Genomic DNA, 17,519 nt, shown 5'->3' with positions numbered 1-17,519 from the left:
TTCCTTAAGGAACTTGCCTCCAAGTTCTTGCAGTCACTCCTGATCAATTTGTGCCCTAGGGCCATAAGCAAAAGCCTACTTACCTCCCTTATCAACCCTCTGTTTTAACAGAGAAGCTTAGCTGTACTGGGGAGCTGGCTAGGCTTAGGGTGAGTCAGAATTTAAGAATGATGTCATGATTTTGCATTTTTGGATTTGTGTAGGATCTGATGCCATTTTCCCCCAGCTAAATCACAGTAAGTAATGTTTTCCTTGAGGGAAGAATGGGGTTTGGAAGCTGAAATGGGAGCAGGAGGATGAATGATGAGTGAATGGAAAAATTTAGTCTTCCCTCAGGCATATATGCTAGGTAAATTAACTTGAATGGGCTTGCCAAAACCCAGATTGCTTCACATATCCTTGTTCTTGAGTCTTTACAAACTAATTTCCACTACGAATTCCTCTTTTTCTCTGCCAAGTATATTTATAAAACAACATCTTGTTCTCAGTCTCAGCAGTACTCACATACCACTTCACAAGTTGTCAAAAGCTTAGTGAAGCACTAAGAAAACCCAAACTCACATAATTAAGTTAAACTCAGAACAAATGTCGACAGCATGTATTTCAACTGAAGTTTTCTACCTTTTTCAGATAGTAAGTGCCTCAAAATTCACTCTTTTATCATTTATATTAGCTGATCTAAAAATAAACTATACACGTTCTTCCTTGTAAACCCTGAATCAACTTAACAAAGTCAATGTATACCTTGAAATTTACCAAAGTGATAAAAACCTGAAAATTGTCAGCAACACCTTTTTGATGTCCAAAACCAGCAAAAATGAAATCTGTATAAAATATTAGAAGGCTGCTCTCCCATTCATTTCTCCATTCTTCTAGGCAAGGCTTTGAGTAGTGCTTGTTGATCAAGCTAATAAATTAAAATTATTTTTTATGTGTCTGGATTTCTCTGTTTGAATGTATAAGAATCAAAATGTGCTAGACCTTAGATCAGGCCAGAACAACAAATCAAAACAAAACAGTCAGTCCTTCTTTCTAAAGCTTTTCCTGAAAACGCTTCAGTACTAATAGAACCGGGTTTCTGACCCACATTCATCTACAGTTCAATACGTTGTAATGACAGGAGACACATTTTCAGTTTCTGACATAGAAGGTAACTATTTTATGTGAACATAGAGTGTCAGCTTTACTACTTGTGTTTCTTTGGTGGCTAAAGGCAACCAGAAAACAAGGAAGAACACATTATGCTTTTTCATGATAAGCACGGACAAGTTCCTGGTAAAGGACCTGCCTTGATACCTGAAATAAATTTGCCTTACTTAGATGATTGTTAGAAGAGAGTTTTCTTTCAAAAGTGCAGAAGTACCTGCTCTGACCCTGGATTTTTGGGTTTTTCACTAGCCTTGTTGTTTCACAAGCTTGCTTACCCACAGTGGAAATGATAGAGCAAATCATTCCCCTGAAAAATATCTTCTGTTTTGGGTTGTTTTTTCAGCCAGGTGTAATTCACCCTGCAAGTGCAGAACCGTTTGTGCTACACAATGGAAGAGAAGATAAGACATGGAGAAATCGTGGGGAGCATCACCTGCAAGAGGACTGCTGTCGGAGCTTAAAATAGCTGACTATCTATTTGATGTTTGAAATTAATGGAACTCCTCTAGTTTTGTTTTATTTTTTCCTACTGATATAGTCTCAAACTTTCAAGAAACTTTCTTTCTTTCTTTCTTTCTTTCTTTCTTTCTTTCTTTCTTTCTTTCTTTCTTTCTTTCTTTCTTTAAAAATTAATGATAAGTATGAATGAAAACATAAGATTATTGTATAAAATTATTAATTCATAATTGAAATAAGATTTATGAGTATAATTCTCTTTTCTATTATATTTCTCTGGAAATACTATATATTTTTTAAAATTTAGAAAAAATTTCCCTTGTGAGCAGATCAGAAACTACCTTGATCATTGCAATTTCACAGCACATTATGAGTAGGTTCACTAGATTGTATGAACATTGTACAAAAAACTCTGTTTGAATGCTCAAAAAATGTTTGGAAATGAACTTGTTCAAGTTGTATTCACTTGAACCTTCTGGCCTGCTTCATAAGGCCCTGAAAATCGCTCTGATAGTCTTCTCTGAATTCACCAAAACCTATTTTCAATAAAGACAGTAAAATGTAACTTTATGCTAACAGCAAACTATATATTATGACACCTCCCAGGTTTTAAAGAGACTGAGCAGCAGTTATGTCTTCCAGCACTTCTGTTTCAGTATGACAACACTAATCACATAGTCAGACAATATTATTCAGTTTACCACAGTAGTGTCCCATTATTAGAAATTTAACTGTGATTATGATGAATTTTTCTACAGTCCATGCTTTTCATTTTTTCCCTTTAAAATTTATTATTTCTTTGTATCTGTTTAAATTATAATATTGCCATTGTCATAAATTGTTGCTCTGACCCATCTCACTGCTTTACAGAGGGATTTGTATACTTGGTCTGCAAAACTCCCATTTTATATCCAGCCCATAAAAAAACCCAAAAAATAAAAACAAACAAAAACAAACAAAAAAACATAAAACCCTGCAACATCAGGGAAGAGAAATTGAAATAAAAATTAAATACAAGAAAATAAAAACTACTAAAAATCTCCAGGAATTTTGTTTCATTGTTTCTTTATTCTATGTACTTGTATTAGTAAGAAAACAGTAGTTTTATGGCTAAATAGAACAAGACTACCTTTTATTTTTTTGCATTTTTTGACATTTATGACTCATTACCACAGCACCAGTTGCTACAGCATTAATATTTTTGAACACTTGAGGCTCAGCTTACAATGCGACACTTCCCATTGCAGCATGAATATACACTAAGGCAAATAGTCATTTCATTCAGCTGCAAAATAGATGTATTAGCAAATCATTAGTGACATATCAACCTCCCTTCTGGCTTGGCAACTAAATTACAGAGGGTGTATTTAATTAAACAAACCCCCAAATTAAAATCTAAACCCCACAACTGAATGTAAATTTATGTTTTTTCATGATCTATGGAATTACTTGTAACAGATACTAGAAGAAATACCTATAAACTGTTCTTAAAAAAAAAATACATGTCTTCTATAATTTTGCTTTACTGGCACTCTGACTAGGTATATATTTCACTATAAAGCTCCTGGGAATGCTAAGAAATTTCACTTTATTAATATGGGGCATATAATGCTTTCACTATATGGAATTTCTTGACTTTCCAGGGATGACAAGGATCAAGGTAATCCCCATCTATAAACCAGAGGTATTAATAAGTTATTAAATTTTATGTTATGTTATATTAAGACCAGCATTATTTACATGGTTTAATGATGGCTCATGAAATCTGTGCTGCTGCTATTCTGTCACATGTTATAAATCTACCAGAACCCTACAAAGAAAAAATGCATCATATATGTATTAACTTTAAGGAACAGTAGTAGCTATTTCTTTAAACATGGCTTGGGATGATGCCATTGCTTCCACTTTCAGAGATTTGTTGATGCTGCTTATACAAAAATAACACCTTGAATCAAGGAAAACTTAAGCAGAACCTTTTTTTCATTATTCAAAGGGCATTTTGTATTCTTAGCTATCTAAAAGCGATCATGTTTTTTCACTGTAAAATGTTCAGACCAAGACCTTCATTTTGTGAAAATTAATTTTTATTTTTGCTTCTCCTGCCATTGATCTCCCCATTATCCATACTGACAGATATGAAATAATCTAATCAAAACACAGTCCTTCATCTGAATTTTTGAGCCTACAACTTGTCAAAGCAGAGTTTAGCAATTATATCTGGGTTTCAAGATAACCCTTTGTGCTGGAGCAGGCAATGAATATGTCTTAGATTGTCTCTTGAGGAGGTTTCCTACAGAAATTACTGACCATTCCTTGTACTCTCTAGAGCAACAGGATATTAATGGGTGCTGCTGCACCAAGAAGAAGAAGTAGTTCTCAAGCCGTCTGTTCCAGGCCATAATCAGCATAAGTGTGCCTCGATGGGTGAAAAAAGTGGCAATCTGAGATCCCAAAGTAGGTGTTATCAACAGAACTACTTCACTGGAAGGTGACCAGGGAAGGAGAATCTCCTCAAGCCTATGTGCCATTGGACATAATGTAGCTACACATTTCTATGCACAATATAAAGCAAAATATGGGGAGCAGGGAGGGCTAATTGCAAAGTTTTCACCAATATCTTGGAAAGAGACTGGTGTGTTCCTTCATATCTGATCAACTTAGCATATTACGAAAGAATTTTTACCTATGAAAAATTTTGGTAGCACTAGGTTGTCTTGCAAGTCTTAATAAAGTTAGATCTTACTTCAGTTTGATATACATCACATTAAATCATGAGCAGTTCTCTAAACTTCTAAAATAGCTTCTCAGAGTGAAGACTTTGACCCATATTCAAGCCTAATAAGCAAGACAGGGAGTGAATGCCATGAAGTTCTCCCAGTGTTTGATTGTTATACAGAGTTTTAGCATTTTTACTCCATGCTGTAAAAGAAGGACAGGTAGTGAAATTGCTGTTTAATTTCATTCTACATAAAGCCATAATTCAAAATAATTTTTACATCTCCATTTCTATGTCTGTTTGTTATTTCTGTTTCACATTTTGGTTAAAGCTTTCAGTGCCTTCCATGTATTGTTCCAGCACATATGTGGTGAAATTATTGCTGACATTTGACTTGAATTATATACTATATTCTTATATCTTTAACAGTAATGGTGTTCTGGTGTGATTAGTATCCTTAAAGCTTTACAGTTTTATTTATTTATTTGCTTTTTAAAAAAACTAAACAATTGCATTACTCATCAGATGGAATTCAATGTCAAAAATCCCATGAAGATACTGGTTTTGACATAATTCAAGGACCTCGGTTTAGCAAAAATCTTCCTTGAAATATAAGAATCATAATGAAATGACACGTCTACAATATTTCACAAGTGAAAATATCCAGATCCCTATGGAAAGACATCATAATTTTATGACTGATTTGAAATGACCTTGATTTTTGCCAAATTTTTAGATTTAATTATATTTTTGAGATATGCTGAAAATAAAAACATACTTTGACTATATATTGCATATTTAATTACTAAATAAACAAATTTATTCCAATAATTATTTCATTAAATAAGATGGATTTCCAGTCTTTCTTAATTTCTCTCATCCTTTCTTTTTTTTTTACTTTTTTTTTTTACTTGTAGAGTGATATAAAGAAAACTCCAACAAATTTAATTTTCTCCTTTTTAAATCCTTCTTGCCTGCTCTGATTTAAAGCATTCCATGACTTCATCGGCTACAACTGTTATATGTGGTACGTGGCTGCCTGAATGCAGTAATTAAGACGGGCAGTCTACTTTAAAATTAAAAGCAACAAGAACCTTCTTTTTGCTACACATTCCCCAAAGCATTTGTTAAAGTAGAAAGCTATTTCATTTACACTGGTACAAATTGTGTGGGCATCTTGCATGGCTGTATCTATTGGATTTTGTAGATCATAAAATCTTCTCTTCCTCCCAATTTTTATAAGACTCTTTTCTTAGCTCCATAAATTCCTGCAAGTTGCACCACACACTTTGTCTATTACTTTTAGTTATCATTTTTATTTCTGCAGTCCTTTAGAGACTCAGTCAGGAACCAGAGCTAATGTAGAGTCTATAAACAAAACACTATTAAAAACTTAGACATGGTCTTAAAGGTCTTAAAATCAAAAGCATCAACCTTGCAAAGACTTATGCAAGCTTTTAGCTTTGTGTGTCATGAATAAAGCCAGGTCGATGCTAGGATATTATGTAAACACATCTACGTCAGCTAGGAATGGAAGAGGAAAGTCTCACTCCCAGCTAACACTCACAGCAAAAAAACTAACTGTAGACTCAAGTCTCCTGACAGAGCTCAATATATATTATGGGAAGACATGTCACATTTATACAGATAGAAAAATTCTTCTGACGGCTGAATGCAGAATATCCATTTCAACATTTTTGGCAACAAACAAAATTTCATTTCACATTTGCTTTCAATTAAGAAAAATGCATGCAATTTATTGAAAAACAAAAATTTTATTTTCTTTAAAGTTTGATTTTAATTCTGAGTTTTTTCTTCACTCTAAGAATATACCATATCCATTATATGAAAATTTATTCACTTAAAAATAGCATGACATTTATGAAAAGTGTCTCATTTTAACAATGAATAGCAATTTTCACAATTTTAAATGCAATTTTCACCTTCTGATCAACATCAGTATGACAGTAATCACTACATGCTGCACTCTCACATATTTCTATGTAATATAAGTGTAATATTTATTTAATTTTTTGATGGAAACCCATCAAGGCCAGATTGTTTGTTTGCAGGTAGTCTATTTAAACTATTGTAAATAACTATCACTGTTTAAAAATAAGCAGCAATGTCAGAATAAAAATTCTGTCCTCAAAATTGATTTAGAACTAATCTTGATTAACAAAAATGTACTGAAATTAAAACCAAAACCAAACCCAGATGCCTATATTAACTACTGTATTCCTAGTATTACCCGACAAGAGCAGATTTTTTTCAAAGAGCTCCTTAAAACCTCCATGTGTCCTAAGCCCTTCAGTAATTAACAATTTTGAAACTCAACATCTTTATTTTCCTGGTTAGTTGGTTAGTGACTAATCTGTCTGTGAGCATTTTATTTTATCTCATTTTGCTTTTCTTTTTATCCCATTTTGCTCAGCATAGTTTCCCATTATAGTCATAGACCTTAAGGATTTCCCCATGAAAAACTGAAACAGAAGCAGGCATCCATTTATATGCTTTGAATTTACTTTATATAAAAACCTGCACATATTCACAAACAATACAAAACTGAGAGAAGCTGTTGACACCCTCAAGGGCAGGGAAGCCCTGCAGAGACACCTCAACAAATTAGAGGGCTCTAAATATGAAGTTCAACAAGGGAAAGTGCTGGATTCTGCACCTGGGATGAAGAAACCCAGGTGTTATTGACAGACTGGGGAATGAGATGCTGGAAAGCAGTGGGGTGGATAGGTTCAGCCTGACTGAGGGGAGACCTCATCATGGTCTACATCTTCCTTGTTTAGGGAAGAGGAGGGGCAGGCACTGATCTCTTCTCTGTGGTGACCGGTGACAGGACATGAGGGAATGGCCTGAAGGTTTAGTTTGGTAATTAGAAAAAGGTTTTTCAGCCAGAAGGTGGCTGACACTGGAACAGGCTCCCCAGGGCAGTAGTCACAGCACCGAGGCTGACAGAGTTCAAGCAGCATTTGTACAATTCCCAGGAATCTGGCGTGATTCTTGGGGCTGGTTCTTTGCAGGACCAGGAGCTGGACTCAGTGATCCTTGTGGCTTCCTCCCAACTCAGCATATTCTGTGACTGTGATGCATGTGCACATATTTGTAGAGACAGAAACAAAAATTGCTCATACAAAGGAACTCATTCTGACAGATGTGCTTGCCTGCATATTATTGAGCATGTAAACAGTTTTTGTTTCACAACATTTCTTTACTTTGCTTTATCAAAAGGGAAATATTTACATTGTAAATATCTATGTACCTGCCTTTCAATCCAGTGTTTCGCACATTCCCTATATATTCTTAAACTTTCAGCAAAACAAAATCCAATAAAAAAGATAACTTAGTATTTCCCTAGTACAGGCTAGGCACATATTTAAACATTCAAACTTCTTACAAATCCTCAGCAAGAATAAATTAAGCAGCTTTTCAGAGACAGTATTTCAACCCCTGTTTGGACCTTCCTGTTGCCGCTATATACTCTAAAGAACTCTGCAACATTGTACAATATGGGTTGCATCATTATAGCCTGTTCCTTGCTGTGTTGGTTTTTCAGGTTTTTGGTTTAAGGTTTTTTTTTTTTCCCAGTAATTTTTCCTGATAGCTTCTGTTTTAAGCAGCTTTACTACAGTGATAGGGTGTCCTCATAGTACCCAGGAGATTTTCTTTGTCAATAACTGAAAGATATAATAATGGCCTGCTAAGCAGCTGCTTGCTCAGTGTTTTGAGCTGTACAGTAGCTGCCCTGAAATTGTCGTGGCTGGTTGCAGTCCAATAACACTGTTTGCAATTACTGTTGTTACTACTGCCATTATTACTATAGGGTGAAGTTCACCCTGATGTAGAGGACAGCACAAGGTCAATTTATTTTTTGAAATCCTAGATCGGCCTTTTCTGACACTGTTCAGGGAAACTGGAATTGTGCACGGTTCTTGTGCTTTCTCCTGACATAGAATTGAACATAGCACATGTTAGGAATTTTCTGTAAAAATCCGTTGTGGGGTTTCTTCTCAGAAGAGAAGTATTGAACAAAATTTAGCATTCTGTACAATTCCTTAAAAAAAATAATAAAAAAAAAAAAGAACCAGCAAGAGGAATAAGAGCGCTCTCTATACATCTTCCTGAGGAAGTGGAGATGGAAGTGCTGATCTCCTCTAGGTTAGCCTGTATTAGGACATATGGGAATGGTTCAAAGATACACCACAGAAAGTGTAGACTGGACATCAGGAAATATTCTTTTACTGAGAGTGTGGTCGAACACTGCAACCAGCTTCCTAGAGAGGTGTTTGAGTCCCTGTCAGTGTTTTAAGAGGATTTGGACAACACCCTCAATAATACGCTTTAATTCTTTCTCAGCCTTGACTTGGCCAGGCAGTTAAACTAGATTATCATTATAGGTTTTCTCTTCTCTTCTCTTCTCTTCTCTTCTCTTCTCTTCTCTTCTCTTCTCTTCTCTTCTCTTCTCTTCTCTTCTCTTCTCTTCTCTTCTCTTCTCTTCTCTTCTCTTCTCTTCTCTTCTCTTCTCTTCTCTTCTCTTCTCTTCTCTTCTCTTCTCTTCTCTTCTCTTCTCTTCTCTTCTCTCCTCTCCTCTCCTCTCCTCTCCTCTCCTCTCCTCTCCTCTCCTCTCCTCTCCTCTCCTCTCCTCTCCTCTCCTCTCCTCTCCTCTCCTCTCCTCTCCTCTCCTCTCCTCTCCTCTCCTCTCCTCTCCTCTCCTCTCCTCTCCTCTCCTCTCCTCTCCTCTCCTCTCCTCTCCTCTCCTCTCCTCTCCTCTCCTCTCCTCTCCTCTCCTCTCCTCTCCTCTCCTCTCCTCTCCTCTCCTCTCCTCTCCTCTCCTCTCCTCTCCTCTCCTCTCCTCTCCTCTCCTCTCCTCTCCTCTCCTCTCCTCTCCTCTCCTCCTCTTCTCTTCTCCTCAGCCCTGATTACACATGAAAAAACCAGCTAAAAGGCCCTGATTACACATGAAAAAAACAGCTAAAAGAAATAAAGTATGGATGCAGGGAAACTAAAAAAGCAAGAAACCATCCAGCAAATTTTAAACAAACTCAGCCTCAAATCTATAAAAACAATATAATGAAAAATTGCACTAATGCCAACTCTACACACATTGTTTTTTCTATCTTAAAGTTGCCTGAGAGACTATCTTGCCAAATCACAGGCTGCAAGAAGAATAAAGAGAATAAACCCAAAAAGAAACCCTAAGCCAAACCAAGTTAAATAATCTAAAAACTAACAAGCCAAACAAAACTTATTTAAAGAGGGGAATTAAAAAAAAAAAACAATCAAGAAGGACCTTTAGATCAAGTAATATTATTAATATTATATAAGTTCTGGCTTAAATACAGAATTTACAGAGAGCAAGTAGAAAAGTCCTGTTCTCATAAACCACACCACTAATCAATATTCTCTCTTCCTTTGTATAATCTTCCCATTCTATGAAGTTGAAAACACTGTTCCTGAATTTAAAGAATGCATAATTTATTCTCTGTATCCATCATCTTTTTCAAACAAGCAATTCATAATCTTTATAGGTTAATGGCCCTAGGCTTAATCCATCCATATTGCAACACAATTTTTATCTATGGTGTTGCTGTTTCCAATGGCTTTTTTTCCCTGAGACTCAGAAGGAATATGGCACCGAAGTGATACTAAAATGAATGTTTGGGTAGGTCCTATATTTTTTACCATCTGAATTTTTTAAACACTTTTAGCATGAAAGAGACAAAATTGTATCACCAGAATTGCAGCTATTTTCCACTGCTCATCCTTAATTAACATGCCTCATTTAAGATTAGTGAATTAGCAATATACCCAGTAATATATTTTGTATTATTTCGCTTGCTTTTCAACTTCGTGGAAGGCAAAAGCAGGCACTAAGAGAATAAAGGAGAATCTTCACCCATTGCAGAAGATAAGATTTGAGAACCTGAGGTCTAAGGAACCTGACAGTCCATGGCACCTGATGAGGCACAGGTCATAAAGGAGTTGGTGTATTAAGTGACTGAACCATTATCCATCATATTTTAGAAATGGTGGCAGTCCTGTGAAGTTAATGTTGTCTGGGGACAGAAAGGGGAAACATAACCCTTTTTTAATAAAAGAAAATAGGGAAGACCCCAGGAACTACAGGCCAGTCAGTGTAACATCAATGCTTGGCAAGGTCATGGAGCAGATCCTCCTGGAAAGAATGTTAAGGCTCATAGCAAATAAAGAGTTGATTAGTGATGGCCAACATGGGTTCCCTATGTGAAAATCATGCTTGACAAAACTTGTGGCCTTCTACAACAAGGTTATAACATTGATGGATAAGGGAAGGAAAACTAAGGTCATCTACCTGGACTTGTGCAAAGCATTTGATACTGTCCTGCATGGCATCCTTATCTCTAAACTGAAGAGGCATGTATTTGATGGGTAGACCACTTGGTGGATAAGCAATTGGCTGGATGGTCACACTCAAAGAGTTGTGGTAAGTGGCTGGATGTCCAAATGGAGGGCAGTGACAAGTGGTGCTCCTTAGATGCCAGTATTGTGTCCAGCACTGTTTAATATATTTGTCAGGGGTTTGGACAATGGGATTGATTGCACTCTCAGAATTTTTGGTGACACCAAGCTGTGTGCTGGACACACTGGAGGGAAGGGATGACATTCAGAAGAACCTCATGATGTTCAACATGGCCAAATACCAAGTCCTTCACCCAGGTAGGGGCAATCCCAAGCATAAATAGAGGCTGAGAGAATGGATTGACAGAAGTCCATGTCATGTGAGTTGAAGGAGGAATGAGTTAAAAGGAGAGCCACAAAAATAATCAGAGGAAAGGATTACCTGTCCAATGAAGACAGGCTGAGGTTGGTGATGTTCAGCCTGGAGAAGAGAAGGGCACCTACAAGCAAGATGGAGAGGGACTCCTTACAAGGGCATGAAGTGGTAGGACAAGAAGGAATGGCTTCAACCTGAAAGAGGTTAGGTTTAGATCAAGATATTAGGAAGAAATTCTTTACTGTGAGGGAGGTGAGCTACCGGAGGAGGTTGCCCAAAGCTGTGGAAGTCTCATGCCCAGATGTGTTCAAATCCCTCTTGGACAATGGTTTGAGAAACCTGGTTTAGTGGAAGCTGTCACTACCCATGGCAAAGAGGTTGGAACTAAATGATCTCCCAATCTACACTATTCTATGATTTATTCACTGCTCATGAAAATTATGTAAGACCCCATATTTTGTCAGAAAATATCACTGAAATTTTCTTCTTTTATTCTTAATTTTGTACCTGACTTTAAGAGTAGAAATTGTCCATTCTGCCATACTGAATGACTGTTTCAGTAAACTTTTGAAAGACATGAAAAGTAGAGTACCAAATACTTCTGTAAACATTTATTTTGCCACATTCCGAAGAAATAAACTGATAGTTGTAAGTTTGCCCAATATATGTAAAAGGCTTGAACTTCAGCCTGATTAAAGTATATTTTGTCATTGTTTCGTGTTTTTAAAACAGAGTTTTAGGGATTTACTTAATGTACATTATTTCTGTGAATTCTGATTTTCTGAGTAATAGTGTTAGCTGCTTAGGATATATATCTGGGACTGCAACCTTATCTTTCACATTTATTTTTCACATGGTCTTTTGAATACTTTATATTCTTCATTCTGGTATTATCACTGGAAAATAGTAAATTATATATTCATGAGATTGAGTTATGTTAAATATTCATGGCAGAGAAGAAAAGAAACATTTCTTTAAATGTCAGAACATACTGTCCATGTTCGATATGCAGGTTTTATAACAAAGGATATCTATTCCTACCTGTCTCACCTGTATGACATGCTTTTGAGTAGTAATTTCATTCTGACCTTTTTGCTTTGAAGTTGTAAGTGAATTTGCACAGTCACACCAACTGTGATGACTTACGGAGTTTCTTTTAGTGAATATTGAAAAAAACCCTCACAAACAAATATTTTCTATTGAAACAGCAGAGTAACTACAAGAAAAAAAATAGCAATTCTAGCTATATACTGTGACATGTTCTGCATTTGGCAAGATAATTGTACTTATTTCTCTTTTTGAGGGAAAATGGCTGTTGCTTCTCACTAGTTAATAACTAGTTTCTTTCTCTTCAGGTGTAGCAAAAGTAGACTGCCTTAAATAAAAGTCATATGGGGAGCAGCTGTGGGAGCTGGAGTTGTTTAGCCTGAAGAAATGGAAGTTCGGGGTGGATTTTATCATTCCCTAAAACTACATGAAAGCTGATTGTAGTGATGTCTCTTCTCCCAAACAAGTGATAGAATAAGTGAAAACAGTCTCAAAGTTGCACCAAGGAAGGCTTAGATTGAAAGTTAGGGGAAAAAAGATTTGTCCAGCCTTAGAACAAGATACCCAGGGAAGTGGTGGAGTCTCTATCCTTGAAAGTATTTAACAGTTGTGTCACTTAGGGACATGGTTCAGTGATTCAAAATGTTAATGATCAGACTCAATAATCTTGCAGATATTTTTCAACCTAAGTAATTTTATGATTCTATATGGTTTTATTTACAGATACAATGTAGAGGTGAGAGTGATGGTGCTCAAATATTCAATGCAGGGAATTTGCACAAAAGAAAATTCCTTTTTAAGAGAGAGTATTCACAAAATTTTAAAGTATACAAATCTCTGTCATTTTTGTGAAGTTTCTCACATATGTGCTTCAGACAGGCCTTATTTTGGATAGTTTATGATCTCATCTACAGGGTATGAGGTAAGATTTAGTTAAGGAATGACTCACCATGCAGCTTCTGCTACGGAAGAGTTTCAAGAACAGGATAGGCAATCATTTGTGAGATTGCTATTGTCTCTGCACATCAGTATTTCTTGTTTCAGCCTACACCTCCAAGGAACCAAAAGTTCTCCAGACTGGGAGGTTGTTTTGTTTGGGATTGGTTTGTGACTGTGCTTGCAAATAATCTGGTTTAATCGGTTTTAGCTCATTTTCCATGTGGTGTTTTAACAGTTCCAGATTTCAGACACTTGAAAGAACTAGGAATCACATTTTAATAACATCTTCATCAGTCAGAGCAATCTGCTTTTCATTCTTCAAAAGGAGACAAAAGAGGAGGATATCTGTGACACATTTCAGCATTGCCAGGGCCTCTGCCTTTGTAACAAACAACCTTTCTATATATTCATCATAGAAATATTAGGATTTAACACACTGACCACCTGCCTAGAATATCGAGAGGTCATGATATGAATTTAAAATTATTATTGAAAATGCATTGTGAAAAGGCAATACTTTTAATCCTATTGTTTTTTTTTCTTTTACAGGTAACATTTTTTGTGTCTATGTAGATCCCGTAGCATACATTTTTAGATTAGCAAGGAAAAATTTGATAAGAATCTCATTTTCCACAGTTTCTTCATATGCATTTTGTTGAGAGGGATTAATATGTCAACAGTAAGACTAGTTATCCTCAGCTGGTCTCCTCAGCCAGTAGACAGGGATGGAGAGTAGAATGAATGTCCTGTAATCCAGGAGGAAGTAGTTAGTGACTTACTGAGCCAATTAAAAGGTCATAAATCTATGGAGCCAGATGGGATTAATTTTAGTGTGATAAGGGATCTAGCAGAACTCACTAAGATGCTTCCCACCATTTGTCTTTCCTTCCCTGGCTAAGTGGGTAGGCCCCAGATGACTGGAGATTGGCCTTCTACAAGAAGGTTTGGAAGGAGGATTTGGGGAACAACAAGCCTATCAGCCTCACTAGCTGCCCAGCAAGATTACAGAGCAGATTATTCTGAATGCACTACACTGAATCACACTGCACCTACAGGACAACCAAGGAATCAGAGCCAGACAGCATGGGTTTAGGAAAGGCAGGTTCTGCCTGAATAAACAGATCTCCTTTTATGGCCAGGTGACCCATCTAGTGAATGAAGCTGTGGACATAGTCTACCTGGACTTCAGCAAAGCCTTCAACACCATCTCCCATGACACATTCTTGGGAAAGCTGGGAAAGCATGTGTCCTAATCTGCATGTGCAGAGAGGGAAGAAAGTTTGAAAGCACCTGGAGCAAGATTAAGACACAAATGAGGTCAAATGTTGGTGACAAAAAATTAAAATTGACTTTTACTATCAAGGAAGAGAGCAAGGAGGAAAGACAGAAAAGTAATAAAAAGTAAAAAATTACAGAAAGCAAGTGATAGTCACCACCATAGCCTCAGCAGTGTCGCATTGATTCTTTCTTCTTTCATCTGGCAGTGAGAAGACCTCTGCCAGGGTTGCTGCACATTCATTTATACATCAGCTGGGAGGCCCTTTACAGTGGTGACTGGGAAGTTGTGCTCCAGACTGGGACTATGGCAAAGGTAGATCACTTCATGGGCATTGGTATCCACATGATATTCACACAACACATCCAGTTCATTGCACATGCAGGTGGTTCACTCGTAATGGCAGGAGCATATTCACCACCATCACTGTGGACTATTATGGCCCACTATCCACAGATGATCATCGCCCATTATCACACCAAGTCTTTAACTGCAGATTGTTCTGACTCAGCAGGCAGTGGTGAAACAAGCTGGTAATTAAAAGTTTTTTACACTGTGGTTTGTACAGGTGCACTCTGCTGGGTTAAGAAGAGGCTGGATGGTCAAGCCCAGAGAGTGGTGGTAAATAGTGCTGCTTCCAGTCTGGTCACTAATGGCATCCCTTATGGATTAGGGTTGGGCCCAGTTTTGTTTAATATCATTATAGATGATCTGGATGAGGGCACTGATTCTACCCATAGTCAATTTATAGACAAAAGTTGAGTCAGAATGTTGATCTGCTGGAAGGCAGGAAGTTCCTGCAGTGGGACCTGGTCAGGTTGGATTGATGGACTGAGACCAACAGCATGAGGTTAAACAAGACCAAGTGTCAGGTCCTGCACTTTGGCAACAATAACTTCATGCAGAGCTACAGGCTGGGGATAGTGAGGCTGAAAAGTGTCCCAGCAGAAAGGGGCCTGGGGGTGCTGGCTGGCAGCCAGTTCAACATGAGCCAGCCACGTGCCTAGGTAACCAAGAGGACCAATGGCATCCTGACTTGTATCAGGAATAGTGTTCCCAGCAGGACTAGGAAAGACATTCTTCCCCTGTACTCAGCACTTGCGAGGCTGCACCTCGAGTGTTGTGTTGAGTACTGTGCCCCTCAATTCAGGAGGAACATTGAAGCACTGGAGCAGGTCTGGAGAACAAGAATGGAAGTGATGAAGGGTCTGGAGGACAAGTTCTATGAGGAGCAGCTGAGGGAAATGGGATCATTTAGCATGGAGGAAAGGAGGCCCAAGGGTGACATTGTCACTCTCTACAGCTACCTGAAAGGAGGTTGTAGCTAGGTGGGCATTGAGTTTTCTCCCAGGCAACTAGCAGCAGCACAAGAGGTCACAGTCTTAAGCTACACCAGGGCAGGTTTAGTCTGGAGATTGCGAAGAATTTCTTTACAGAAGGGATCATATAGATATTATAATGGGCTGCCCAGGGAGATGGTGGAGTCAGCATTCCTGAGGGTGTTTAAGGTAAGACTGCACGTGGCACTCAGTGCCAAGATGAAGTTGACAGGGTTGTGTTCAGTCATAGGTTGGACTCGATGATCTCAGAGATGTTTTTAAATTTAATTGACTCTGTGTTTATGTGATTTTTTTGATATAAGACATGAGTCTTCAGAGGGTGAGAGCATTCAAATACTTTCCTGATGACTAGTGAGTCTCTAGAGAACAACCAAGAAAAAGAAAAATGAATGCACTTCTTCTTACTGTCCCTTTAGTCTGCTGAAGTTTGCAGGTTAAATCCTCCGTGTTTGTCAGAGAGTTGAAAACTGTGGCCCAAGGCATATCACTGTCTCTATCTGATCACCACCATATCCCTGACTTAAACTTCAAATGATGCAACTGCAGGGCATGAATAGCACCATTGGCCTTGATGTATGTCTATAAAGTTTTAACTGTGCATTTAAACTGCTAAATTATGAGCTTCAAAACTTTAAGTAGTGTCATTTTTGCTCCCAATGCCGGTTTCTATGAGATTGTAAGAGACAGTATGTTTTCCAAGCAATTAAGTTTATTTATAATTGGAAAACAATTCTGAATCATTTTCTCAATGATGTGCAATGTTTGAGATTATGAACAGGCAGTTATCATATTGCATCTGATGAATTATAGATTTTAACTCTCTGAGAAATAGATTTCTAATTGGCCATTAGGTATTCCAACAAATAACTACAAGGAGTGACAAGTACAGAAACAAGTAAGATTTATGCATACATTACATATTTAGGTAGAATTTTAATGCTAAGTATCTATGTAGACAGGGAGTAGAAATGTGTATTCACATTAATTCCTACCAGTTTGTTTAAATAAATCAATCAATAGGTAAAATATTGTGAATGTAATTCAAAGCACAGAAAAATCAATCAACTCTGAGGCCTTTTATAGTCCTGATATACATAACCTTGATTCAAATTAGCACATTGACTTTTTAAACATGTCTTTTTTCCTGGTGAGAAAGCTAGTGGAACAGGCTAGTGAAATACACACACACACGCACACGTGTGTATGCAGCAGAAATATGTGTGTGACTTGTTTACTTCAATATAAAGTGCATTCTTATCTCTCAACAGAAGATAATGACCTTTTTTCAGGGAAAAGGTACTTCAAACATTTAAAAATAGATACAGAAAAGAAAATCTTGTCACCCTTACCCTATCTCATAATATGTCAAAGCAAAAAACTCTCCCACAATCACCTCCATCATTTGGTGGGGAAGACCTACTCAGAGGTCAATAAATACCTTCATAATGAAACCAACGTCCCTTCTAACGGAAAGAAGATTGATTCAAACACTGAAGTTCCTTAAGCTTGTTCATTGACTGAAGAACATACTGTATAGATTGAGTATATCACCTGACCTTAGTGAAGCAGAGTACAGAGAAGAATATGGCCAGAAAACCTAAAGGAAATTTTGTATTCACAGTGTGTGCATCATCTGAGTTACATGCTGGGATGGCTCATCAGCGATCTCATCTGCTTTTCCTCATTTGTCTTCATCCTAGTTTCCATGAAAAAGAAATCAGGAAGAATACCCCTAACAAAAGCCAGTACATGCTCTAGAGCTACCCACTCTGGGCAATGTGGGGATCAGGTCAATACAAGTGCCCCAGTATGTCATAGTTAAATGTGTGA

This window comes from Cinclus cinclus, chromosome 3 (genome assembly GCF_963662255.1).
Source record: "Cinclus cinclus chromosome 3, bCinCin1.1, whole genome shotgun sequence".
NCBI classification, from domain to species: Eukaryota; Metazoa; Chordata; class Aves; order Passeriformes; family Cinclidae; genus Cinclus; species Cinclus cinclus.
Note: the sequence above shows the minus strand (reverse complement) of the source record.